We start from the raw sequence: 14,592 nt of genomic DNA, 5'->3' as shown, positions 1-14,592 counted from the left end.
ACGTTAACTCGTTTATTTTGCGCAAGAACATATAACGAGACCGCTAAAGCTCGTGACAAGTAAAAATTATTTCACTCGGGACAATCATTTGATAATAACTTGTAACTCGTTTATTATCCTCTATATATTATCCACATAGTTCAAGATATACAGGAAAATATAACCAGTATGACACACGTGTATCATAATGATTTCACGTACACAACGAATGACGTAATTTTGGAAAGCGACGTCATAACATAATGCGGCTTTCCCGGTTTTAGCCAGGTGTAATCGCTCATCAATATGACGTCATTTCTGAAAATAACGTCATTTCGTCATCTCCTAGTTACGTTTGAATAATTAAATTTCCGTTACACCCATTAATGTCATCCCATTGATCCAGCCGAAGCAATGCAAGTTTATTCATTCCACGATGAACGTAAATATAACGTTGTCAGGGGACGTCATATCTGATGATCTTATTGAGCGTTATTGTTTAGAATATGAAATAAATAAATAATTAAATAAATAAAACATGAACATTTAGTGTGTTTATTTGTAGGTATGCTTTAAATTTAATTATAAGTATTGTCTGTTATTTCGTATACGTTTATCTGGATATGAACAACAAAAATAATCATCCGCATGCGTATGTGTGAACGACTTCGCGAAAGATATAACAGACAATCTTTAAAACGTTTTCACATAGTCCTTGTTGTTAATAATACAAATATATATATATATTATCGATAATATGGATAATAAAGAAATTATTACACTCGCGTGTGATCTGACCGAGCGGATTCTAGCAGCCAATTCCAAGCATCCAATTACGCTAGCAGACAATTTCAGCAGACACGCATGGCGACGTTCTAAACATACGGACTCATACGTCTTTCGGTTGTTAACTGTATTTCCCACACTTTCTAAACAAACTGTTATGCTAATTATTAGTATTCACTATAACTTAAGAAAAACAAAATAACAACCAAGACTCATTTTCATAGTCTTATTGTTACTAATATCCGTATAAATACAACTTAACCGTTTTATTAAGCACTTTTTTAAAGGAACATTCCTGAGTTTGCTGCAATTTTTAAGATGTTACCGACTAACAGAGATTTTTAACGATTGTAATTACATATCAAATATATTTTTCTGCATTTGTACTAGGTTAAATTTCAATTCATTTCCTAAGATGGTCCGAAGACAAAATCCAGTGTGGGCTTCTTACAAATATTAAGACGACCAGAAGCACATTAAATATACAGACACTGATATTCTAAACAAGAAAATATATTTAATATGTAAGTTTAATCGTAGAAATATTTTATTAGATGGAAACAGCTTACAATGCAGCAAACTCAGGAATGTCCCTTTAATATCTGAAGTATCACTTTAAAATCGTTCTGTATTACAACAAGTTTCGTATAGACCAAAACCCAACACACATTATAAAAGAGACAGCAGATGGATGAATTTAATATTTATAAAAAAAATAAAAAAATAAACGTATTTCTCGGTTAATCTAATAATAAGAATCAAGTAGCATTTTAAAAGCCTGTATGTTCTATACTAAGATGGGTATCCCTACTAAATGCCCATATAGGCCACACCTCGTCAAATTCTTTATAACGGCTAGCAGACACACGGTGAAATTTCGAATATCGCAATTTCTGTACAAAATACACATATTTGTCGGCCTCTCTGTAATAAGAATCAATTAGCGTTTTAAAAGCCTGTATGTTCCCTACTAAGATGGGTATCCCTACTACATACCCATATAGGCCACACCCCGTCAAATTCTTTATAACGGCTAGCAGACACAGGGTGAAATTTCGAAAATCGCAATTTCTCTACAAAATACACATATTTCTCGCCGTTTTGTAATAAGAATCAAGTAGCGTTCTAAAAGCCTGTATGTTTTATACTAAGATGGGTATCCCTATTACATACCCATATAGGCCACACCCCGTCAAATTCTATTTGACGGCTAGCAGACACAGGGTGAAATTTCGAATATCGCAATTATAAAAAAATACCCACATTTGTCGGCCACTCTGTAATAAGAATCAACTAGCGTTTTAAAAGCCTGTATATTCTATACTAAGATGGCTATCCCTACCATTAAATTATTTATCACGGCTAGCAGACAGAGTTTCTATTATCGCAATTTCTATACAAAATACACATATTTCTCTGCTGCTCTGTAATAAGAATGAAGTAACGTTTTAAAAGCCTGTATGTTCTATACTAAGAAGGGTATCCCTATTACATACCCATATAGGCCACACCCAGTCAAATTATATATAACGACTAGCAGACACAGGGTGAAGTTTCTATTATCGCATTTTCTATACAAGATACACATATTGCTCGGCTGCTTTGTAATAAGAATCAAGTAGCGTTTTAAAAGCCTGTATGTTCTATACTAAGATGGGTATCCCTACTACATGCCCATATAGGCCACACCTCGTCAAATTCTTTATAACGGCTAGCAGACACAGGGTGAAATTTCGAATATCGCAATTTCTGTACAAAATACACATATTTGTCGGCCACTCTGTAATAAGAATCAACTAGCGTTTTAAAAGCCTGTATGTTCCCTACTAAGATGGGTATCCCTACTACATACCCATATAGGCCACACCGCGTCAAATTCTTTATAACGGCTAGCAGACACAGGGTGAAATTTCGAATATCGCAATTTCTCTACAAAATACACATATTTTTCGCCGTTTTGTAATAAGAATCAAGTAGCGTTCTAAAAGCCTGTATGTTTTATACTAAGATGGGTATCCCTATTACATACCCATATAGGCCACACCCCGTCAAATTCTATTTGACGGCTAGCAGACACAGGGTGAAATTTCGAATATCGCAATTATAAAAAATACCCACATTTGTCGGCCACTCTGTAATAAGAATCAACTAGCGTTTTAAAAGCCTGTATGTTCTATACTAAGATGGCTATCCCTACCATTAAATTATTTATAACGGCTAGCAGACAGAGTTTCTATTATCGCAATTTCTATACAAAATACACATATTTCTCTGCTGCTCTGTAATAAGAATGAAGTAACGTTTTAAAAGCCTGTATGTTCTATACTAAGAAGGGTATCCCTATTACATACCCATATAGGCCACACCCAGTCAAATTATATATAACGACTAGCAGACACAGGGTGAAGTTTCTATTATCGCATTTTCTATGCAAGATACACATATTGCTCGGCTGCTGTAATAAGAATCAAGTAGCGTTTTAAAAGCACCTCATAAGTGAACAGCATGCTAGACCAATTCGAGGCAAAGAAAGGCAAGAACTAAGAGAAAATCTGAAAGAAGGTTCTAAACCAAGGAAAGAATATCTATCGCGTTTCGCGGACAAGGACCCAGAAGTTATAGTTGCAGGAAACTGTGATTCAATTGGTGTAAGTTCCAGTGTTCTGCAAAAGATTGCCACTAAAGGACGACAGCAAAGCAAGAAAGCCAAACACGAAGTGGAAAGTTTGCAAATTATTGCTCTTGCAGAAAAAGAAAAAACTAAAGGCATGAAAGTAACTGGCTTCATACAAAGCATAATGATGATGCCACAGTGTGTGTTGTATTGGACTGAAGCTGGTGTACGTCTTTGGCATGACCTTGGCCAAGCTGGATGCTCCAGTGTGTGATGCAAGTGGAAATATTGTACGTAAAATGGAAGATAGTACAAGACTTTTGTATTATGAGCTTGTTTTTCGACATCCTGTTCCAAACAAGCCGGCAATACCAGTGGCATCAATGTTGACAAGTTCTCAGTAATAGCCAATGATAAGGTATTGGCTATCAGAATTCCGCAGGTCTGAGAAACAATTGTTTGGTCATGCAAACGCTGTTCAAGTCCGGCACATTATTAGTGACAGATCGCTTGTCCTGATATCGGGGTGTGGCCTATATGGGTATGTAGTAGGGATACCCATCTTCGTAGGGAACATACAGGCTTTTAAAACGCTACTTGATTTTTATTACAGAGCGGCCGAGAAATATGTGAATTTTGTATAGAAGGTGCCATAGTAGAAACTTCAATAAAACAATAAAACTGGTCTTGGTTTGTTTTTGTGGGTTTTTTTTTTTTATAAAGATACTCTCTAAAATTCTTAAGTTATAGTGAATACTAATAATTAGGATAACAGTGTGCTTAAAAAAAAGTGTGGGAAATACAGGTAACAATTGAAAGGCGTATAAGTTCGGTATTTAGAACGTCGCAATGCGTGTCTGCTGAAATTGTCTGCTAGCGTAAGTGGCTGCTAGGAATTGGTTGCTAGAATCCGCTCGGTTGTGATCCGTTCTGATTTTACGAAATCGTATCAGGATTCATGTATCACTCTCTCGCTCGTGTTCGAACAATACACAAATCCTGACACTCGTTTCTTAAAATCAGTACGATACACAAGCTCTTATAATAATATATATTATATACAAGAAAGCCAAGTGAGACATCACACGATGACGTCACCGATTGGCACACTACAACCGTACATGAATGCCAACTAAACGAGTGATATAAATTAATGTATTACCCTCGTTCTCACTCGGGCAATACAAGAATCCTGACATTCGTTCGTAAAATACAGTATGACACACAAGCTCATATAATAATCTCTATATACCATATCATATCAAATCATATATCATACCATATCTTATCATATCATACAATATAATATATCACACCATAGCATTGCATAGTATATATCATATCGTATCGTATGGTATCATATTGTATCGTAGTGTATATCATATATCATATCATATCATATCATAATCTATCATATCATATCATGTCATGTTATATCATATCATAGCATAATCTATCATATATCACATGTCATATCATATCATATCATATCATATCATATCATATCATATCATCATATATTATATCATATACTATATCATGCCACACCAAACCACACCACACCACACAACTACAACCATACCACACCATACCATACCATACCATACCATACCACCATATTTACCATACCATATTTACCATACCATATGGCACATGAGATGATATCGTACATTAAGCAGTTGTGGTACTGTGATGAGGCTGAGGTAGATTTTGTTTTCTTTTTGATCCATAAAACATCATATTGGTCTCGGCACTGTACCGTAATTGTTTTATTACTTCATATTTTTTAAAACGTCTATTTTGTTTAACGTTTTACAGTAGTGGTTAAAGTATTACGTTGTTGTTGCGTACCTGTCAACTCTCACGCATCTGGCGTGAGTCTCCGGCATTTGTAACAATCATCACGCTCTCACGCAACGTTACTATAATCTCACGTTTTTCTCTAAAAATAAAAATATTTTATAATCGTGGTTTATATTTTAGAGCTGAATGGAATTATATGCTGATTATGCAGGGTCTCTGAATTCATAACCTTGTAATAGTAATACAGCATATTGAACCAGTACCAACAATCACTCGAGGGTGCTACCGATGACCGACGTGTATGGTTATAAACCATATTAGATCTAATTTCCATTTTGGACTTAAACAAACAACAAAAAACTTCGCCCTGTACCTGACCAAGAGCCTGCAGTCCCTGGACCCTGACTTCTAATTTTCTCACGCCTAAGAATTGCCACAGGTTGAAAGCTCTGTTGTTATTTTGTGGCTGTTTTGGTTGATTTGTGTGTGCTTAATGTTGTTTGTTTCAGTTTTTTTTGTTTTTGTTTTTTTGTTTTGTTTTTTTTGTTATTGTGTTTTTGCCCCCTTGGCCTTGAGGGCTTTATTCATCAGATTATCACACACTTCACTCTCTGTCTTATTACCATATTGTTTTCGTTCCCGTTGGTGAACCATTGATCACGGTTTGAGTTAATTTGACGTCATTCACTGTCACCGTTCCTGTTCGTGTCAAATTCATCATCATCACACTCAAATCACATGTGCATAATTATTCCCGTACAGGTACAATGCAGGCTTTGCATACCTACAGCTGAAGGTTCCACTAAAATAAAATTCCTACTCATCATAATGTTAACGGCGTTAAAAGTTAAGTTTGTTTTGTTTAAAGAGACATTCTTGAGTTTTCTGCCATTGTAATATGTTATCGACTAACAGAGACTTTTTAACGAATGTAATTGCGTATCAAATATATATTTTTTGGCATAAAATATTAGTGGTTGTATATTAAACGTGTTTCTAATCGTTCTAATATTTGCATTAGGTTACATTTCATTTTATTTCCTAAAATATAATTTGTTTGTACGTACGAAATTATTTGAAGACAAAATCTAGTTTGGGCTTCTTACAAATATTAAGACGACCAGAAACACATTGAATATACCGCCATTGATATTCTAAACAAGAAAATATATTTAATATGTAAGTTTAGTCGTAGAAATATTTTATTAGTCTGAAACATCTCACAATGCAGCAAAGTCACAAATGTCCCTTTAACACACCACTAGAAAACATAATGGTATACCAATTCGTTGTACACTGGCTGGAACGAGAAACAGCTCAATGGGCCCACTGACGGGGATCGATCGTAGACCTACCGCACAATGAGCCCTACCTTCAGCCAGCAAACGTTTCGCTAACGCTCACGAACTGTTTGACTGGATTCCGACGTAGCCATTTCGTTTAACATGAAGTTTAGCGGACGTTAGCGACAATGGGTTAACTGAACTTACCCCAGGCGCTGATTCAGGCAGGGGCCCAAGGGGTCCAGGCCCCCTATTTTTGGTCAAACAATATATATTACAGAACACTCCAAAAAATGCAAATTCTATTTTCAAAACCAACAACAGGTGTTTGGCCCCCCTCTATTAAAAAATCTTGGATCTGCGCCTGTATTAATAGTGTTAGCGTGTAGACATTGATCCAGTAGCATTTGCTAACCAAATCAAATCCCATAGACGACAATAGTAACATATGTGGCTAAAACTCCTGTCTTCAGCGTATCAATCGACATAAACACCACAGATATAAATACTACCACCCCTCACACTTAAAGTGAATCAGAAAAAATTGGTGGTCAAGCTGCTCGTTTCTGAGATAACGGGTAGCGTCTATGACTACCCTAGTCCGCACAGAATTCGAGTACTTTTTTTCACAGGTACCCCATACATGTTTCAAGCACAAGGCTACTTGACACGTTGGTACTAGATGAAATAAAATTGCATATTGTTTTACCTAGATGAAACTATTATTTTTTACGACCAATACACTCACATTTATAACCAATCACAGGACTTGTGGTGTTCACTTCTCTATCAAAAGTTGGGTGCACCTCGAACTTTGACCCAGCCGGAAATTATTTGGTTTAGTACTACCTTTAATTGTTTTAATATTAAGTTTACAGTAATTACAGGATGTATGTAACTATCTTGAGATACTTAAAGGGACATTCCTGAGTTTGCTGCAATTTTTAAGATGTTATCTACTATCAGAGACTTTTTAACGTAATTGCATATTAAACATAGTTTTCTGTATAAAATATTAGTGGTTGTATATGAAACGTGTTTCTGATCGTTCTGATATTTGTACTAGGTTAAAAAAAAATTTCGTACGTACGAAATTATTTGAAGACAAAATCCAGTTTGGGCTTCTTACAAATATTAAGACGACCAGAAGCACATTAAATATACAGACACTGATATTCTAAACATGAAAATATATTTAATATGTAAGTTTAATCGTAGAAATGTTTTATTAGTCGAAAACATCTTACAATGCAGCAAACTCAGGAATGTCCCGTTAAGTCCGTTTGCGCCAAAAGGTAACCAATGAATTGTCATCTAACTATAATGAATAATGTTAAAACTTTTATTAAAAATATTATTGAGTTTTGAACCCATACCAACTCAAATAATTAACATTTTGTTTCTAAACATTTCTATGTAAATAAAAAAGGTTTCTAGACACATTACCATCAATTTATATGAATTAAATTTCATTTTTAATATAGGGGTGAAAGGAAGGGATGTTTTATTTAACGATGCACTCAACACATTTTATTTACGGTTATATGGCGTTGGACATATGGTTAAGGACCACACAGATATTGAGAGAGGAAACCCGCTGTCGCCACTTCATGTGCTACTCCTTTCGATTAGCAGCAAGGGATATTTTATATGCACCATCCCACAGGAAGAATAGGTACATACCACGGTCTTTGCTACACCAATTGTGGAGCACTGGCTGGAATGAGAAATAGCCCAATGGGTCCACCGACGGGGCTAGATGAATAGGTTTTAACTTTGTCGACCCGTCTCACACACATTTACGTTTACTCAAGTTTCCTTTTAAAGTTTAATTCCCACAAATATTGCTTTATGGCAGGCTGGGTTAATCGAGATGTGTACATGGTATGTTCATCACAGCAACAACACAAGCTGCCGTAGCGACCTGTAGCTGTAGGTCAAAGGTCAAAGGTTGAAGGGTCGAAGTCTCAAGAGAGACAGGTGACAGGTGAGACAGATTGCACTGACGCGGTCTTGTCATTTTTCGGTTGTTGTCTAATTTCGCAGTCGAAATGTACCAGTTTGACGGGAACGAAATATTACATTCCTTTTCCTTTGAATGTGTGAACGAATAAAGAAATGTATGAATGTATGATGTAACATTTCTTTCGGTGAAAAAAAAAGAGTAAATAAAAACGTTTTTATCAGAAATTATCATCAAATTGCATAAATTAAATCTTGTTCTTTGGTACAGATACGAAGATAACTTTACCCCTGTAATAGGGGCGTGACGTAGCTCATTGGTACAGCGCTCGCCTGATGTGCGATCGATCTAGGATCCATTCCCATTAACCATATGTCTGACGCCATATAACCGTAAATACAATGTGTTGAGTGCGTCGTTAAATAAAACATGTCCTTCCTTCCTTGTTCATCCAGTTTACAAATACATGGAAACATGATATCTGCGTCTCGTCTGCGACGCTTGGCGGAATGTTACCGATTTTACAGGAACCAAACAACATGTGTCCTATTTATCGCTTGTTTACAAAATAAACTTCATGTTTATCCTTTTTGAAAACAAAAAAAAATCTGTGCTTATTCCGATTAGTATTATTAACGGAAACACGACTGACATATCACGTGCAATCGATTTATCATTAATCGGCTATTGGATGGCAAACGTTTGCTAATTTTGACGTATTTAGACAGAAAACTCCCTGTATTGTTCTGTTAGTATCAAGGGATCTTTTATATGCACTATCACAAACACAGGATAGCACATACCACAGCCTTTGATATACCAGTCGTGGTGGACTGACTGGAACGAGTAATAGCCCAATGGGACCACTGACAGGGATCGATCCTAGACCGACTGCGCATCAAGCGAACGCTTTACCACTAGGCTACGTCCTGCCGACTTGAATATACGAACCCCGTTTTTGTTAAACGCAGGGACCATATTTTCGAAGCCATCTTAGCGCTACGAAATCGTAAAACCGTCGTAGGTTGTGACGTCACTACAGCACACGCCATAGTGACGTCATAGCTTACGATGATTTTACGATTTCGTAGGCTAAGATAGCTTCGAAAATATGAGCCCAGGTGTTTAGCCATTGTATAAGGGGAGCCGGATGTAGCCCAGTGGTAAAGCGCCCGCTCGATGCGCGGTCGGTCTGGGATCGATCCCCGTCGGTGGGCCCATTGGGCTATTTCTCGTTCCAACCCAGTGCACCACGACTACCCTGTCTGTGGGATGGTGTATATAAAAGATCCCTTGCTGCTAATCGGAAAGAGTAGCCTATAAAGTAGCGACAGCGGGTTTCCTCCCTCAAGATTTGTGTCGTCCTTAACCATATGTCTGACGCCATATAACAGTAAATAAAATGTGTTGAGTGCGTCGTTAAATAAAAAAAATATCCTTCCATTGTATAAGGTTTCAGCTAAGACTATAGGTAACAAAAAATATAGGCAAAGTTGAAAGTTGTTATAAAGATATTGAATAAGATAGTTTTATGGGTAATGACGGTCTTAAAATGCGTCATGTTGTTTTAAATGGCATCATAGTAAACCTCGACCATGAAAACATAAGTGCATAGACCATTTTTATCATGATATGATGTCTACTAGAAGAGATAATGTACACACTTCATGCTTTGATAATGGCGGAAACAAAATTGCAGCCACGGTCGTATGGGGACACTTATTTTTTAAAGGCATACTGTCACAGATTTAAGGACCTTATTTGTCTAAAAATGAATAATAAATAGAAATTACATTAATTGTTGAAAACCAAATCTAGCTATTGCATCACCTTAACTGAACCATGATGGAGTGAAAATCCATGTCAACCCTCTCGGCAATTTTAGTTTTTTAATTATGGACCATTGCCATAATTCAGTTATTTTTACAAAATATTATTAATAAATGGAGTATTTTGGTTATAAAGATGGTTGAATAAAGTACATTTAGGGACAAATCAAATTATTTTTGCTCAGGTAATACTTTGTTAGAACATTAAATAGGTCAGTGGTCTGTGACAATATGCCTTTAATGGATCAAAAAGGAATTCTTTTTCACCCTTCGCTTGGACTACGCTGTCAACAATGGAGAAATCTCCATCAAAGTCAAACTGATGTGTCAACTATGCGATGAAGGTATACCCAGAAGTTTATCTAAATATTTTGATGCATTGCGATTTTTTTTCTCCAAAAAAACCTATATGTGAGACAGACGGACGGACGGACGGAAGAAGACAAAACCTGTGGTCCCGTTCGATTGGACCGTTAGGGATTAACAAGCACAATATTAATTTATGATATACATACATCACATGAAGATCAGCCATTGCCCCCAGCTGAAAATAAAATTAATGTATAGCTGTGGCCCCAGTTGCTGTCATCTTCTGACACCTATAGCATCTTATTGGTGAAATAGTAAAATATTACGTTGATGTCAACTTACAACACTTATGACATCTTATTAAAGGGGCATTCCTGAGTTTGCTGCAATTTTTAAGATGTTATCGACTAACAGATACTTTTTAGAGATCGTAATTACATATCAAATATATTTTTCTGCATAAAATATTAGTGGCTGTATATTAAAAGTGTTTCTGATCGTTCTAATATTTATACTAGGTTAAATTTCATTTTATTTCCAAAAATATTATTTTTTCGTACGTACGAAATTATTTGAAGACAAAATCCAGTTTGGGCTTCTTATAAATATTAAGACGATCAGAAACACATTGAATATATAGACACTCATATTCTAAACAAGAAAATATATTTAATATGTAAGTTTAATCGTAAAACTATTTTATTAGTCGGAAACATCTTACAATGCAGTAAACTCGGGAATGTCCCTTTAACGGCCGATTATTTTAGTTCCTGTCATCGTCCGGCATTTATGATATATATATATATATATATATATATATATATATATATATATATAACCTAGTATCCCGAACTTTTGCCAGAATGAATTTCGAAGTCTTTAATTATAGAAAGCATAAAATATATATTGGAAAACGATGCGTTTTACTTTGATGAGAAACACTACAAACAAATTAAAGGGATGGCAATGGGTACCAAAATGGCACCAAGCTATGCCACACTCACTTTAGGTTACCTAGAACAAATATTAGAAACTAAAATTGCAAATATATTTGGATCAGACTTTCAGCTATATTTCAAGAAGAATTGGAAACGTTTTCTAGATGATTGTTTCATACTGTGGCCTTATTTCACGAGTTATTTAGCACACTGAATAGTAACATAAACTTAACTATGGAAACAAATGCAAATACAATTCCTTTTCTTCACACTTTAGTAGCGCACTCACGTGTTGACACATAATAGAAACTGATATATTTTACAAACCAACTGATAGCAAACAGTACCTTTCTTTCTCATCCTGTCATCCGTGTCATACTAGAAGAAGTATACCACATAACCTAGCACGGCGTATCTGTATGATTGTGTCAAATATACAAACACGTGATCAACGTCTCCGGGAACTCAACATGTATCTTAAAACGCGAGTATATCCAAAACAGCTAATCTCAGATAGTATTGAAAAGGTGGTAGTATTACATTGAAAATATCTTTTAAAACCAAAACAAATCGTTACAGCGAAAAGGCCGCTCGCATTTGTATACACCCATAACCCGCAGAACCCCGAAATATATAAAACGATCTTGTCAGAATAGCACATTTTAAAAATGGCATCCATACTAGACTCTATTTCAATTATAAATAGTAAAAGACAAAGCAAAAACTTGAAACAGATACTGACAAAAGCACGATTTCAATCAACAACGGTAGAACATAAATGCAGTGTTAAAAAGTGTAACCGAAGTAACTGTGGTACATGTCAACATATTTTAGAATTCAACCACAAAAGTTGCAAATAACAAAACATTGGTCATACTACTCAGCTGAGAGCCAGAGTACGCGTACACAAACAACAAATAAAACAACCAGAAACAAGATGCATTCCATCGCATGTGCGGCACAAAAAGATATTAAGTTCACCATTTTCTCATTTTATCACATAGATACCAATGAAGAAATGAAAAGGCAGACCAAAACAAAATGTATTTTATTAAAAAGTTTTGTCCACTTCGTAATGCTCTTCGTTAGATAAAAGCAACCATTGCGTAATTAAGTAATTATCAATCCCCTTCTACTGCAGTAACGTCATAATATGTATGACGTCATATTTAGCAGTTATTTAGCAGTTCCTTTCTGAAGATGAATCATTGAAACATGTAAAGGGAGATTATTTCTTAAAATTGTTTTTAAATACATATATACTGTACACTTGTTTTCTTGTTTTATACATACATACATACATTGTAATTTGCGGGCGATTCGGTGCCACAGGTTCGAGTCCCAGCAACGGCATGGGACAATTTGTGAGGCCAGAAAGGATTTAATTACCCCCTGCGCCAGTGCGTTAATATCTATGTATGTAACAGTCAACCTCGACATACATACAATATATAGATATTCATACATACATACATACATACATACATATATATATATATATATATATATATATATATATATATATATATATATATATATATATATATACTCCGGACGGGCATCTCACCTTTTTCTTCTTTTTTTATCCCAGAAAATCTCAGGGTTTAATTTATATAGTGTTTCATTTGTTTATAAAAAGTAGTGCCCCCCCCCCCCCCTCCAGGATTTTGATCAGGGTACGGCCCTGTATATCATATCTTTCATTTCTAGTGCAATCAAAATATGTGATATTTTTCACATCACACACTTTAAGAATTTGATAACTTTGCAAATTAGATGGAAATTAATCGAGGTAACGGCACTAGGTTTAATAACATTTAATCAAACGTACTAGGGTGACAATCCATATTTGACATATGCCTTCATAGTCACCAAGTAAAAATATTTCAATAGCAATTTTACATTGAAAGCTGCCCAGCGTTCAGAAAACAAAAAACGTTAAGCCCTAGTTTAGTTTGATGTAAGGACATTATAAAGTATTATTTGGTGTTGAGACCGGTTTTGAAATATAGAATAAAAGACACATTGACGTCTAAGGTGTTATTTGGTTTTGGGTGAGAAATAGACTTAGAGGGAGAGAGAGGGGAGAAGGGAGAGAGACAGCGAGAGAAAGAGAACGAGGGGGGGGGGGGGGGGAGAGCGATATAGCGATGTGTGTGTGTGTGTGTGCGTGTGCGTGTGTGTGTGTGTGTGTCTATATATGTATATGATACAGAGATGAAGGGAAAGAGACATAGAAAAGAAAGAGCCAGAGAGAGATATAAGAGAATAATGGAGAGACAGGGGTGAGGGAAAGAAAAAGAGAGGGAGAGAGATGAAAAAAAGGAGGTAGAGAGGAAAAGAGACATATAAATCAGAGAGACAGAAAGACGGAGAGATAGACACACAGAGAGGGATGGAGAGAGAAAGACTGAGAGAGCGAGAGAGATATATAAGGGAGGGAGACAGAGAGAGCGTGAAAGAGGAGAAAGATAGATATGAGAGAGCCAGAGAAGGAGGGAGAGAGAGAGAGAGGTGGGGCGAAATCAAAAGACATGTTGGATGGATGTAGCTATGGAAATATATAGATATAAATGTCTCACCCGAACCAGAAATCTCCTCTACAATCAGGGACTGTTGTAATCCAGGAAACACACACCACTAGGAGAGAACCGATGTGCCCATCTACCTTGACGACTGTTTCCGACTGACCTGTTGTTTCTTGCTGTAGCCGCGCACACGCAGACGTCTATGCACAGAACAGACGGCTTTATACGGGGCACGCGCCAAACTTCCTCGTAGTGTGAGATTCAGTTGTAAGCCTCGAGGACAAAACTGTTTACTTTCTTTCTTTTTTTTTTTTTTTTTTTTTTTTTTTTCTTTTTTTTTTTTTTTTTTTTTTTTGTTTCTCTCTCTCTCTCTTTTACGATTGTGCGCACCAGGAAAGGAAAAGAAACATAGGTAATGAGTGAATCAGTCATTCATTCATGCAATCAATCAATGCTTAACGATGCCCATTGGGCTATTTCTCGTTCCAGCCAGTGCAACACTACTGCTATATCAAAGGTCGTGGCATCCGCTATGCTGTTTATGGGACGATGCATAAAAG

The 14,592-nt window shown here is 36.1% G+C and overlaps 1 protein-coding gene across 3 annotated transcripts in view; it reads right to left on the bottom strand.

Moving 5' to 3' along the window:
* LOC121367600 overlaps positions 1 to 14,301 on the bottom strand; it is a 43,571-nt gene extending 29,270 nt beyond the window's left edge. The window contains exon 1 of one of the 3 annotated variants that reach the window (XM_041491877.1): positions 14,087 to 14,301. The gene's annotated coding sequence lies outside the window, so the exon portion shown is untranslated. Of the gene's footprint in view, positions 1 to 5,230; positions 5,293 to 5,555; positions 5,948 to 14,086 lie in introns of those variants that run through there. The other 2 variants (XM_041491895.1, XM_041491886.1) reach the window with 2 other exon arrangements.
* Between the last annotated feature and the right edge of the window lie 291 nt (positions 14,302 to 14,592).

The sequence above is a fragment of the Gigantopelta aegis genome, chromosome 1, assembly GCF_016097555.1.
Source record: "Gigantopelta aegis isolate Gae_Host chromosome 1, Gae_host_genome, whole genome shotgun sequence".
Taxonomy (NCBI): domain Eukaryota; kingdom Metazoa; phylum Mollusca; class Gastropoda; order Neomphalida; family Peltospiridae; genus Gigantopelta; species Gigantopelta aegis.
This window is presented reverse-complemented; position numbering and strand designations above follow the sequence as displayed.